This window comes from Oncorhynchus kisutch, unplaced genomic scaffold (assembly GCF_002021735.2).
Source record: "Oncorhynchus kisutch isolate 150728-3 unplaced genomic scaffold, Okis_V2 scaffold737, whole genome shotgun sequence".
Classification (NCBI taxonomy): Eukaryota; Metazoa; Chordata; class Actinopteri; order Salmoniformes; family Salmonidae; genus Oncorhynchus; species Oncorhynchus kisutch.
The window spans coordinates 12,501-26,683 of NW_022262682.1; the positions used below are offsets into that span (position 1 = coordinate 12,501).

At 43.9% G+C, this 14,183-nt stretch overlaps 1 protein-coding gene across 1 annotated transcript in view; it reads left to right on the forward strand.

Annotated features, from left to right (window-relative positions):
• Positions 1-14,183, forward strand: part of LOC109880724 (protein phosphatase 1 regulatory subunit 29) — a 141,463-nt gene that overhangs the window by 8,291 nt on the left and 118,989 nt on the right. The window lies entirely within an intron of this gene.

Below are 14,183 nucleotides of genomic sequence, written 5' to 3' on the forward strand. Positions count from 1 at the left end.
GTTGTAACCAGAGTGCCCCATGGTGGTGGCGCTGTTATGGTATGTGCAGGCATAAGCTACAGAGATACCCTGACGAGATCCATTGTCATGCCATTCATCCGCCTCCATCACCTCACCTCATGTTTCAGCATGATAATACACGGCCCCATGACGCAAGGATCTGTACACAACTCCTGCAAGCTGAAAATGTCCTAGTTCTTCCACGGCCTGCATACTCACCACACACCACCCATTGAGAATGTTTGGGATGCCTCTAGATCGATGTGTAGGACAGCGTGTTCCAGTTCCCGTTAATATCCAGCCACTTCGCACAGCCATTGAAGAGGAGTGGGACAACATTCCACAGGCCACATTCAACATCCTGATCAACTCTATGTAAAGGAGATGTGTCACTCTGCATGAAGCAAATGGTGATCACACCAGATACTGACTGGTTTTCAGATCCATGCCCCTCCCCTTTTTTAAGGTATCTGTATTCCCAGTCATGTGAAATCCATAGATTAGGACCTAATGAATTTATTTCAATTGACTGATTTCCTTCTATGAACTGTAACTCAGTCAAATCTTTGAAGATGTTGCATGTTGCATTTACATGTTTGTTCAGTGTACACAGTATATATACAGTATATATATATATATATATATATATATATATATATATATATATATATATATGGCACACGAGACACCGGTCTTATTCGCGCCCATCTCAGGGAACTATCCATTGTTGAGGCTGAGACGAATCCATTGCGTAGGCCACGGGGATGGTACAGTCCAAGAAGAAGGGGAATGTGGCTAAGATGCACAATGCACGTCTCTCTCCAGAATGTGCTCTCTCCTGCCAATTTGTGCACATTCATTGTTTTAAAACTTAATTGTGTGAATTGTTTTCGTTTGATTGTTAGTGTCTATCAATCCCCCATTACATATATCACCACTAGTACATTTACTGTTAATTCCTATAATTTATCTACAATGTTTGTTTAGTCACTTTCATTTCTGTTAATGCATTCAATATATGATTTATTATTCCAGTCTTTTAGCGTACTAATTGTCGGTGTGGATACTTTGTTTGCAGAGTGCACAACCTATGCTACACGTTTTGGTTGACTTTATTCCATTACCACTTTTGTCAATTTAGTCATTGTCTTTTGTTTGGAGCCTCCTGTCAATGTTGAGTAAGGACGCGCACCTGAGTACGCATAGAAGTACGCCTATAGGCTGCCTTGCCTGCAAATGTAGGCATATAAATGTGCCCATTTGGGGATCTGATAGTATTTCTGATTGGCTTAACAAACCACCACTAATGAGCTGTGGAGCTTCTCAAAGTAATGTTTTCTTCACCTCAAACAGGAAGCAAACAAAGTCTGTTTGTACATGACAATAGTTCCTCGATGTACAGCGCATTCAGAATGTATTCAGACCCCTTGACGTTTCCTACATATTGTTACATTACAGACTTATTCTAAAATGGATTGTTTTTAAAGTGTCCTCATCAATCACACAATACCCCATAATGACAAAGGGAAAATACAAGTGAATATATTGATAAAAGTGCCTTTATCAAAACTTCAGGCCAGGGTAAACTTACACAAAACACAGCCATTAGTTGTTCCTAAATGTGTTTCTAAAATCCCATATGGGAAAAATGAATGGTGGAAAAATGATTGGAACCATTTCCCTGTTTGAGCACTAGGTTTTATGGGAATTATGACACCTCCACTGTGGGACTCTGTAGTTGATTTTATTAAAACACATAGGGTGTGTCTATATATGAAAAAATACATGTCTTAAAAAGCTTAGTTTAAAAAACAAAAGATAAGCAACATTTTGGTTATGTGGATGTGGGTGAGTAAAGAGAGAGGGTTCTTCAACCCTCAATTTGAGGTCCAGGTCAGATATAATGACCCCCCCCCCCCCCCCAGATAGGAGAGGGGGAGATATAGAGAATATGTGTGAGGGTGGGGGAAGAGGGGTGAGGATGGGGGAGACATAAATGATGCCCTTCAGACATCAAATCAAATCACATTTATTTATATAGCCCTTCATACATCAGCTGATATCTCAAAGTGCTGTACAGAAACCCAGCCTAAAACCCCAAACAGCAAGCAATGCATGGGGAAAAACACAGTGGCTAGGAAAAACTCCCTAGAAAGGCCAAAACCTAGGAAGAAACCTAGAGAGGAACCAGGCTATGTGGGGTGGCCAGTCCTCTTCTGGCTGTGCCGGGTGGAGATTATAACAGAACATGGCCAAGACTTTCAAATGTTCATAAATGACCAGCATGGTCAAATAATAATAATCACAGGCAGAACACAGGCAGAACAGTTGAAACTGGAGCAGCAGTACGGCCAGGTGGACTGGGGACAGCAAGGAGTCATCATACCAGGTAGTCCTGAGGCATGGTCCTAGGGCTCAGGTCCTCCGAGAGAGAGAAAGAAAGAAAGAAAGAGAGAAAGAGAGAATTAGAGAGAGCATACTTAAATTCACACAGGACACTGGATAGGACAGGAGAAGTACTCCAGATATAACAAACTGACCCTAGCCCCCCGACACATAAACTACTGCAGCATAAATACTGGAGGCTGAGACAGGAGGGGTCAGGAGACACTGTGGCCCCATCCGATGACACCCCCGGACAGGGTCAAACAGGAAGGATATAACCCCACCCACTTTGCCAAAGCACAGCCCCCACACCACTAGAGGGATACCTTCAACCACCAACTTATCATCCCGAGTATAGCCCACAAAGATCTCTGCCACGGCACAACCCAAGGGGGGGCGCCAACTCAGGAACTCAGGAAGATCACATCAGTGACTCAACCCACTCAAGTGACGCACCCCTCCTAAGGACGGTAATGAAAGAGCCCTAGTAAGCCAGTGACTCAGACCCTGTAATAGGGTTAGAGGCAGAGAATCCCAGTGGAAAGAGGGGAACCGGCCAGGCAGAGACAGCAAGGGCGGTTCGTTGCTCCAGAGCCTTTCCGTTCACCTTCACACTCCTGGGGCAGACTACACTCAATCATATGACCCACTGAAGAGTAAAGTAAAGACTTAAAGGTTGAGGCCGAGTCTGCGTCTCTCACATGGGTAGGCAGACCATTCCATAAAAATTGAGCTCTATAGGAGAAAGCCCTGCCTCCAGCTGTTTGCTTAGAAATTCTAGGGATAATTAGGAGGCCTGCATCTTGTGACCGTAGCGTACGTGTAGGTATGTACGGCAGGACCAAATCAGAGAGATAGGTAGGAGCAAGCCCATGTAATGCTTTGTAGGTTAGCAGTAAAACCTTGAAATCAGCCCTTGCCTTGACAGGAAGCCAGTGTAGGGAGGCTAGCACTGGAGTAATTTGATCAAATATTTTTAGTCAGGATTCTAGCAGCCATATTTAGCACTAACTGAGGTTTATTTAGTGCTTTGTCCGGGTAGCCGGAAAGTAGAGCATTGCAGTAGTCTAACCTAGAAGTGACAAAAGCATGGATTAATTTTTCTGCATCATTTTTGGACAGAAAGTTTCTGATTTTTGCAATGTTACGTAGATGGAAAAAATATGTCCTTGAAACAGTCTTGATATGTTCTTCAAAAGAGAGATCAGGGTCCAGAGTAACGCCGAGGTCCTTCACAGTTTTATTTGAGACGACTGTACAACCATTAAGATTGATTGTCAGATTCAACAGAAGATCTCTTTGTTTCTTGGGACCGAGAACAAGCATCTCTGTTTTGTCTGAGTTTAAAAGTAGAAAGTTTGCAGCCATCCACTTCCTTATGTCTGAAACACATGCTTCTAGCGAGGGCAATTTTGGGGCTTCACCATGTTTCATTGAAATGTACAGCTGTGTGTCATCCGCATAGCAGTGAAAGTTAACATTATGTTTTCGAATGACATCCCCAAGAGGTCAAATATATAGTGAAAACAATAGTGGTCCTAAAATGGAACCTTGAGGAACACCGGAATTGACAGTTGATTTGTCAGAGGACAAACCATTCTCAGAGACAAACTGATATCTTTCCGACAGATAAGATCTTTACCAGGCCAGAACTTGTCCGTGTAGACCAATTTGGGTTTCCAATCTCTCCAAAAGAATGTGGTGATCGATGTTATCAAAAGCAGCACTCAGGTCTAGGAGCACAAGGACAGATGCAGAGCCTCGGTCTGATGCCATTAAAAGGTAATTTCCCACCTTCACAAGTGCAGTCTCAGTGCTATGATGGGGTCTAAAACCAGACTGAAGCATTTTGTATACATTGTTTGTCTTCAGGAAGGCAGTGAGTTGCTGCGCAACAGCCTTTTCTAAAATTTTTGAGAGGAATGGAAGATTCGATATAGGCCGATAGTTTTATATATTTTCTGGGTCAAGGTTTGGCTTTTTCAAGAGAGGCTTTATTACTGCCACTTTTAGTGAGTTTGGTACACATCCGGTGGATAGAGAGCTGTTTATTATGTTCAACATAGGAGGGCCAAGCACAGGAAGCAGCTCTTTCAGTAGTTTAGTTGGAATAGGGTCCAGTATGCAGCTTGAAGGTTTAGAGGCCATGATTATTTTTATCATTATGTCAAGAGATATAGTACTAAAACACTAAAAGACATTCTGAATCAACTGTGACAATGACACTCGCAAGACCTATGGATGTCCTCAGGGCAGTGTGTGTGTGCATGAAAATGTACTTTTGTATTTGTGTCCTATTGCAGCCTATGTGCTATGTTTGTGTGTCTGTCTACTGCCTATACCATACTGCAGGTTACCTATGTCAGTACTGTGGCATGGCTGAGTGATGCATGTGTACACAGGATGTATCAGCCAGAGAGCTACAATCACGTCGTTTCTGTCTGGATTTCCTGCATGATTCAGCCAGTCATCCAGCAGTGTGTTCATTCTCTGCTCTCTGATCCCACACCTAGAGCTCCATGATCAAGCAAATACCAGGAAACAAGCTGTGGGCATCAGCTAATCAATAGCAAAAAAATGGCTTCTATCTCATGAGTCAATATCGACTCGGACATATCTGCCATAACACTTAACACAAAGTCTAAAGCTAAGTTTTTCAGACTGCAGTCATTTCATTTCATTTAAACGAACGAACGCACACACATGCACACACGTACACACGCACGCACAAACATACATACGCAGCCCCCCCCCCCTGATCCTCGCACCCCCTCCCACAACCTCTCCACTCCCTGACACCCCAAGGGTACAGTATGAATTCAATAACACTGACACTTAATCTAACGTTGGGTGCACTACAAAGGCAGCAAGGATCGTGGCGGGCCTGTTAGAAAGCCTGATTTATGTGTTAAATGCACACTTCTTTTATCCACTATTGAAGCATTGACATCATTAGCAGAGAGTACATAGCCTTGGGAAAGAGAAAAGGGAATGTGTGAGATGAGAAGTTAACTGTTGGAGTTAGAAGGAGAGTTGGAGTTCTTGGAGCTTTGAACATGACACCCTCTCTTATCTATAGAGACTAGCATGCCCTACTGATCTGAAATGGCTTCCTCTCCTTGTCTCCTCACTCTCGCTGCCATTAACTTTACAGTATGTAGCTGGAATCATAGATTACAGTACATGGTCACGCTCTATGGAAAGTTACATAGTTAGCATGTAGTTATGTAACCCAGGCCCTGGAGTGCCGCAGTATGTGCAGGCTTTTGTTCCAACACAGCTCTAGATTGAAGACCCAAGATTCATTTAGATTCTCCAGGACCTTCACAGAGTTATCCACCCTGTGGTAGTTAGATCCTCCGGAGTTATCCACCCTGTGGTAGTCAGATCCTCCAGAGTTATCCACCCTGTGGTAGTTAGATCCTCCAGGACCTCCAGAGTTATCCACCCTGTGGTAGTTAGATCCTCTGAGTTATCCACCCTGTGTTAGTTAGATCCTCCAGGACTTCCAGAGTTATCCACCCTGTGGTAGTTAGATCCTCCAGGACTTCCAGAGTTATCCACCCTGTGGTAGTTAGATCCTCCAGGACTTCCAGAGTTATCCACCCTGTGGTAGTTAGATCCTCCAGGACCTTCAGAGTTATCCACCCTGTGGTAGTTAGATCCTCCAGGACTTCCAGAGTTATCCACCCTGTGGTAGTTAGATCCTCTGAGTTATCCACCCTGTGGTAGTTAGATCCTCCAGGACTTCCAGAGTTATCCACCCTGTGGTAGTTAGATCCTCCAGGACTTCCAGAGTTATCCACCCTGTGGTAGTTAGATCCTCCAGGATCTCTAGAGTTATCCACCCTGTGGTAGTTAGATCCTCCAGGATCTCTAGAGTTATCCACCCTGTGGTAGTTAGATCCTCCAGGATCTCCAGAGTTATCCACCCTGTGGTAGTTAGATCCTCCAGGATCTCCAGAGTTATCCACCCTGTGGTAGTTAGATCCTCCAGGACCTCCAGAGTTATCCACCATGTGGTAGTTAGATCCTCCTTTGTGCTCCACTATACGGTATGTCCCTGTCTGTCTGCTAACATGGTGCGTTGGAATGTTATTCAGTCAGAGTACCTGTGTGTGTGTGTGTGTGTGTGTGTGTGTGTGTGTGTGTGTGTGTGTGTGTGTGTGTGTGTGTGTGTGTGTGTGTGTGTGTGTGTAATACAGTATGACTATGAGAAGAGGATTCTCCAGCTAGCTCCCTATTCTCTCTTGTTCCGTTCCACAACGTTCCCAGGAGACTGTCTGACAACTTCTAGTACAGTGGATGTCCACTTGAGGTCTAAGGGCCCAGGGCCAGGTTTCTACTAAGCTAAGTTATGGAATTGTTTTAAGATGGTCAATCCAAAGATGATTTGGCTATTTGATTTAGAAGTTTAGGACCCCTGTCAGTATATACAAATACAACAAAATAATTTGATTACATTGATTGAATTTGGTTTTGCTACTATTCATCCATAGAAATGCATTGAATACAAAATGTAGATATCAAGATCTTAAACAGACAGATTTTGATGGGGATTTTTGTATTATGCTAATTAGATTCCCACAGTGGACAGACATCAACTCTAGTAGTAAAGTGGATGTCCACCTAAACTCAAAGCTTATAGGACATGTGTGTGTCTGTGAGTGTGTGTGTGGGTGTGGGTGTGTGTGTGTGCGTGTGTATGTGGGCAGACGTGTGTGTGTGTTAAATTGCTGTAATTCTGAGAAAGTATTGGTAGGCTTATCTTAATTCTAGAAGGTATTGGTAGGTATTGGTAGGCTTATCTTAATTCTAGAAGGTGTTGGTAGGTATTGGTAGGCTTAGCTTAATTCTAGAAGGTGTTGGTAGGTATTGGTAGGCTTAGCTTAATTCTAGGTGTTGGTAGGTATTGGTAGGCTTATCTTAATTCTAGAAGGTGTTGGTAGGTATTGGTAGGCTTAGCTTAATTCTAGAAGGTGTTGGTAGGTATTGATAGGCTTAGCTTAATTCTAGAAGGTGTTGGTAGGCTTAGTTTAATTCTAGAAGGTGTTGGTAGGTATTGGTAAGCTTAATTATAGAAGGTGTTGGTAAGCTTAATTCTAGAAGTTGTTGGTAGGTATTGAAAAGCTTCATTCTAGAAGGTGTTGGTAGGTATTGATAGGCTAAGCTTCATTACAGAAGGTGTTGGTAGGTATTTTTTATTTATTTTACCTTTATTTAACCATTATTTAACCATTATTTTCAATGACGGCCTAGGAACAGTGGGTTAACTGCCTGTTCAGGGGCAGAACGACAGATTTGTACCTTGTCAGCTCGGGGGTTTGAACTTGCAACCTTCCGGTTACTAGTCCAACACTCTAACCACTAGGCTACCCTGCCACCCCTTTTGATAGGCTTAGCTTCATTCTAGAAGGTGTTGGTAGGTATTGATAGGCTAAGCTTGGTTGGAGATAACATTGCAGTGACATCTGATATTTATAATCATTGGTTACAATTAAATATAATAATTTATGGCTATTTAGACATAGCCTGCCAGATTGTTGAAACAATTTGCTTTCCAAATTGTCGCCATAAGATTCAGTTCTCACTTGCACTCTAAAATGGACAGGGAAAATCCAATAGGCTGTGCCTTGCCACTAGCTATATTTAAATGCTGTGTTATCCACAACCAACAGATATTGTCTTAATGTTTCAGAAGATACTATAAATGTAATAACCACGGAATAATGTCAAAGCAATACTAGATTGATACAATATTGTTTTCCTTCCTGTCAGACCTCTGGATTCTGATTCTGCCACTTTCAATGGTGCTGAAATTGATGCTATTTGCTTGTTTGTCACAAGAGTAGAAGGTCTGATGGTGCTAAAGTAAACAGTCACAACACCATAGCAAGGAGACAGCCTACACTGTGACTGCCCTGTCAAGGCCTGTGCATCTGGGAATTTTTGTATGTGAGTCAGAGGCCTAATCTATTTACTGAGAGTGTCTGAGGCAGGATTGGTTATCTCCCCTGTCCTCATCTACCCCATACCCCATGGCAGTCCGCAGTCCTCCCCTTCATCTCCCCTATTTTCCCCAATCTCTCCCCACAACTCTCCCCCTCTCTCCTTTCTCCCCCTGACTGTGGCTGGCATTCAGACAATGAGATCACCATGGCGATATCTGTCTGCCTGTCTGTCACCGCAGAGATGTTTGTGGTTGATGTAATGTAAGCTTTTTCTCCTTAGTTACAGGGCTTATCTAGTGAGAATACAGCAAGGACAGAGATAGATAGATAGATTTATTTGACCATTTAAAACACAATACAACCACACATGTGGATAATGCATTTACCTATTCAAAATAAATATATATATTTTTTTATTATGATTATTGTGATAATTTTTTTCCCACCTGGAATTATAGCAGCTAACACCCCTGAACGCACAGCCGCTAATCTGCGGCCTGCTAGCTATCTAAAGCACATTGGACTGCTGACTTAAGAGGCCCTTCGGACATATGTCTTCGGCCACAATACATATTTTGCCAATTGGCCTGGTTTACCACACGGAGCCCTGCTGATCCGTCCGCTGATGTAACTGCACGAGGGGGCCACAACAGACTTCCCTCCGTCACGTCATCCCTCTAAGGCCTTTCTGTTAGCCTGCTAGCCCCGTGCCGCTAGCTGCCTGAAGCCACGCACTGGACTTGTATGATCACCCGGCTACGCATGCCTTTCCCTTAACGTCACCATGCCGTGTCGATTGCTGTTCTGGTTTGTAACTATTGTTTGATTTCACTGTAGAGCCTCTAGCACTGCTCAACACGCATCGGCTAACAATTTAGTTCCACCCCTCCACACACGCAGTGACATCACCTGGTTTAAATGCTATTTCTAGAGACAATATCTCTTACATTATCACTATATGCACAGGTATACCCCCACTGTATTCACATCCTACTATACCTTTGTCTGTACATTATGCCTTGAATATATTCTACCGTGCCCAGAAATCTGCACCTTTCACTCTCTGTTCTGAACGTACTAGGCGTCCAGTTCTGTTAGCCTTTAGCCGTACCCTTATCCTACTCCTCCTCTGTTCCTCTGGCGATGTAGAGGTTAATCCAGGCCCTGCAGTGTCTACCTCCACTCCCATCCCCCAGACTCTCTAATTTGTCGACTTGCAACCGTAAAAGCCTTGGTTTCATGCATGTTCACATTAGAAGCCTCCCTAAGTTTGTTTTATTAGCACACTCCACCAATCTGGATGTCCTAGCTGTGTCTGAATCCTGGCTTAGGAAGACCACCAAAAACCTTGAAATTTCCATTCCTAACTATAACATTTTCCGACAAGATAGAACTGCCAAAGGGGGCGGTGTTGCAATTGACTGCAAAGATAACCTGCAGAGTTCTGTCTTACTATCCAGGTCTGTACCCAAACAATTTGAGTTTCTACTTCTAAAAATTAACCTTTCCAGAAACAAGTCTCTCACTGTTGCCGCTTGCTATAGACCACCCTCTGCCCCCGGCTGTGCCCTCGACACCATATGTGATTTGATTGCCCCCCATCTATCTTCTGAGCTCGTGCTGCTAGGTGACCTAAACTGGGACATGCTTAACACCCCGGCCATCCTACAATCTAAGCTTGATGCCCTCAATCTCACACAATTTATCAATGAACCTACCAGATATAACCCCAAATCCGTAAACACGGGCACCCTCATAGATATCATCCTAACTAACTCACCCTCCAAATACACCTCTGCTGTTTTCAACCAAGATCTCAGCGATCACTGCCTCATTGCCTGCATCCGTAATGGGTCTGCGAGCAAACGACCACCCCTCATCACTGTCAAACGCTCCCTAAAACACTTCTGCGAGCAGGCCTTTCTAATGGACCTGGCCCGGGTATCCTGGAACGACATTGACCTCATCCCGACAGTAGAGGATGCCTGGTTATTCTTTAAAAGTGCCTTCCTCACCATCTTAAATAGGCATTCCCCATTCAAAAAATTTAGAACCAGGAATAGATATAGCCCTTGGTTCACTCCAGACCTGTCTGCCATTGACCAGCACAAAAACATCCTGTGGCGTTCTGCATTAGCATCGAATAGCCTCCGTGATATGCAACTTTTCAGGGAAGTTAGGAACCAATATACACAGGCAGTTAGGAAAGCTAAGGCTAGCTTTTTTTAACAGAAATGTGCACATCTTTAAACAGAAATTTGCAAATCTGCAGTACAAACTCAAAAAGTTCTGGGACACTGTAAAGTCCATGGAGAATAAGAGCACCTCCACCCAGCTGCCCACTGCACTGAGGCTAGGAAACACTGTTACAACTGACAAATCCACTATAATTGAGAATTTCAATAAGCATTTTTCTACGGCTGGCCATGCTTTCCACCTGGCTACCCCTACCCCGGCCAACTGCCCGGCACCCTCCACAGCAACCCGCCCAAGCCCCCACCATTTCTCCTTCACCCATATCCAGATTGCTGATGTTCTGAAAGAGCTGCAAAATCTGGACCCCTACAAATCAGCCGGGCAAGACAATCTGGACCCTCTCTTTCTGCCGAAATCTGCCGAAATTGTTGCAACCCCTATTACTAGCCTGTTCAACCTCTCTTTCGTATCGTCTGAGATTCCCAAAGATTGGAAAGCGGTCATCCCCCTCTTCAAAGGGGGAGACACTCTAGACCCAAACTGCTGCAGACCTGTATCTATCCTGCCCTGCATCTCTAAGATCTTCGAAAGCCAAGTTAACAAACAGATTACTGACCATTTTGAATCACATCGTACCTTCTCCGCTATGCAATCTGGTTTCCGAGCTGGTAATGGGTGCACCTCAGCCACGCTCAAGGTCCTTAATGATATCATAACCGCCATCAATAAGAGACATTACTGTGCAGCTGTATTCATCGACCTGGCCAAGGCTTTCGACTCTGTCAATCCCCACATTCTTATTGGCAGACTCAACAACCTTGGTTTCTCAAATGATTGCCTCGCCTGGTTCACCAACTACTTCTCTGATAGAGTTCAGTGTGTCAAATCGGAGGGCCTGTTGTCCGGACCTCTGGCAGTCTCTATGGGGGTGCCACAGGGTTCAATTCTCGGGCCGACTCTCTTGTCTGTATACATCAATGATGTCGTTCTTGCTGCTGGTGATTCTCTAATCCACCTCTATGCAGACGACACCATTCTGTATACTTCTGGCCCTTCTTTGGACACTGTGTTAACTAACCTCCAGATGAGCTTCAATGCCATAAAGCTCTCCTTCCGTGGCCTCCAACTGCTCTTAAACGCAAATAAAACTAAACGCATGCTATTCAACCGATCATTGCCCGCACCTGCCCGCCCATCCAACATCACTACTCTGGACGGCTCTGACTTAGAATGCGTGGATAACTACAAATACCTAGGTGTCTGGCTAGACTGTAAACTCTCCTTCCAGACTCACATTAAGCATCTCCAATCAAAAATTAAATCTAGAATCAGCTTCCTATTTCGCAACAAAGCTTCCTTCACTCATGCTGCCAAACATACCCTCGTAAAACTGACCATCCTACCGATCCTTGACTTTGGCGATGTCATCTATAAAATAGCCTCCAACACTCTACTCAGCAAACTGGATGTACTCTATCACAGTGCCATCCGTTTTGTCACCAAAGCCCCATATACTACCCACCACTGCGACCTGTACGCTCTCGTTGGCTGGGCCTCGCTTCATACTCGTCGCCAAACCCACTGGCTACAGGTTATCTACAAGTCTCTGCTAGGTAAAGCCCCGCCCTATCTCAGCTCTCTAGTCACCATAGCAGCACCCACTCGTAGCACACACTCCAGCAGGTATAGCTCACTGGTCACCCCCAAAGCCAATTTCTACTTTGGTCGCCTTTCCTTCCAGTTCTCTGCTGCCACTGACTGGAACGAACTGCAAAAATCACTGAAGCTGGAGATTCCCATCTCCCTCACTAGCTTTAAGAACCAGCTGTCAGAGCAGCTCACAGATCACTGCACCTGTTCATAGCCCATCTATATACAGCCCATCTATCTACCTCATCCCCATACTGTATTTATTTATTTTGCTCCTTTTACACCACAGTATTTCTACTTGCACATCCATCTTTTGCACATCTACCATTACAGTGTTTGATTCCCATATTGTAATTACTTCGCCACCATGGCCTATTTATTGCCTTAACTCCCTTATTTGACCTTATTTGCACTCACTGTATGTAGGCTTTGTTTTCTTTCTTTTCTAATGTATTATTGACTGTATGTTTTGTTCATTCCATGTGTAACACTGTGTTGTTGTATGTGTCAAACTGCTTTATCTTGGCCAGGTCGCAGTTGCAAATGAGAACTTGTTCTCAACTAGCTTACCTGGTTAAATAAAGGTGAAATAAATAAATATTTTTACGATCATCGAGGATGACACAAAAAGGTTTGAAAACGTATTTCCATTGTGGTCCTCTTGGTTCAAACATTAACCAACATAAACATAGTAGTTCCAGGCTCCACAGTAGAGCCACCCTACTAGCCATACTCTGGTTAGACATACAGTATAACACATAACAAAACACAGGACAGGACCACATCATCACAGCCTAGAGCATTACATATAGACAGGACTTTTTCTTCTTCTGACATCCTTTTTACATGAATTTATGTTCTTAGTAGATGCTAATTTATGTTCTTAGTAGATGCTAAGTTATGTTCTTAGTAGATGCTAAGTTATGTTCTTAGTAGATGCTAAGTTATGTTCTTAGTAGATGCTAAGTTATGTTCTTAGTAGATGCTAAGTTATGTTCTTAGTAGATGCTAAGTTATGTTCTTAGTAGATGCTAAGTTATGTTCTTAGTAGATGCTAATTTATGTTCTTAGTAGATGCTAAGTTATGTTCTTAGTAGATGCCTTCTTTTCGTCTCTCCATCCCTCAATTCTCCTTTGGCCCAAAAGCCCACTATTTGAGGCTCAAACCAAGCATGGTAAGTTATGACACATAGGCCTGATGCAGTCATGGTGAATCATCATCCTCTCTGCTCGTCCAACTAGAAGTCTAGCTGGCATGAGACAATTCCCATTAACGTGGGAGCACTGATGAGCATAATTAGAATAGTCCTTTATTTGGTGAAGGAAATGTGTCTTTGGCTCTGCTACCAATCCCAACCCTCCCTGACATCAACGACATACACTCAACATACAATAATGTGTTAGGAGCACAGGGTTAGCCAGTCTGCTGCAGTGCAGCTCCTCTGGAGCTACAGTATATAGGGGAGTGCCTTGCTCTGGGGCACAAAGGTAGTGGATGGTAGCAGTGATTCTGTAAGGAAACGAGGAGAGGAAGCCACTTGGAGTATTGAGAGAGACAGTGGTAGTGGCAGGGTGTTCATGTGTTAGCAGGTCTCTGTGGGGAGGGAGATTAGCTACCCTGATGTGGATTACTGTAAATGGGTGGGTTTAACAAGCTCAGGGGTGACCAAATACACAGCACACTGTCTTCAGTCTTCTCTGAAAGAGGTTCCATGCTGTCTCCTGTCTCTCTCTTTTCTTCTCTCACTCTCCAACCCATTCCTGCCCCATGCCGTTCCATTACCGTGTGAAGCAGACAGATCTTCACTGATGTGTGTGTTTTGAGCCATTCAAACCATTTTCTGGTAACACTGTAGTGAGCAGCCTGATGGGGTGCATGGGGTGTAGAGATAAAATGGATAAAAGCAGAAAGATAGTGATTAGGTGTGTGTGTGTGTGTGTGTGTGTGTGTGTGTGTGTGTGTGTGTGTGTGTGTGTGTGTGTGTGTGTGTGTGTGTGTGT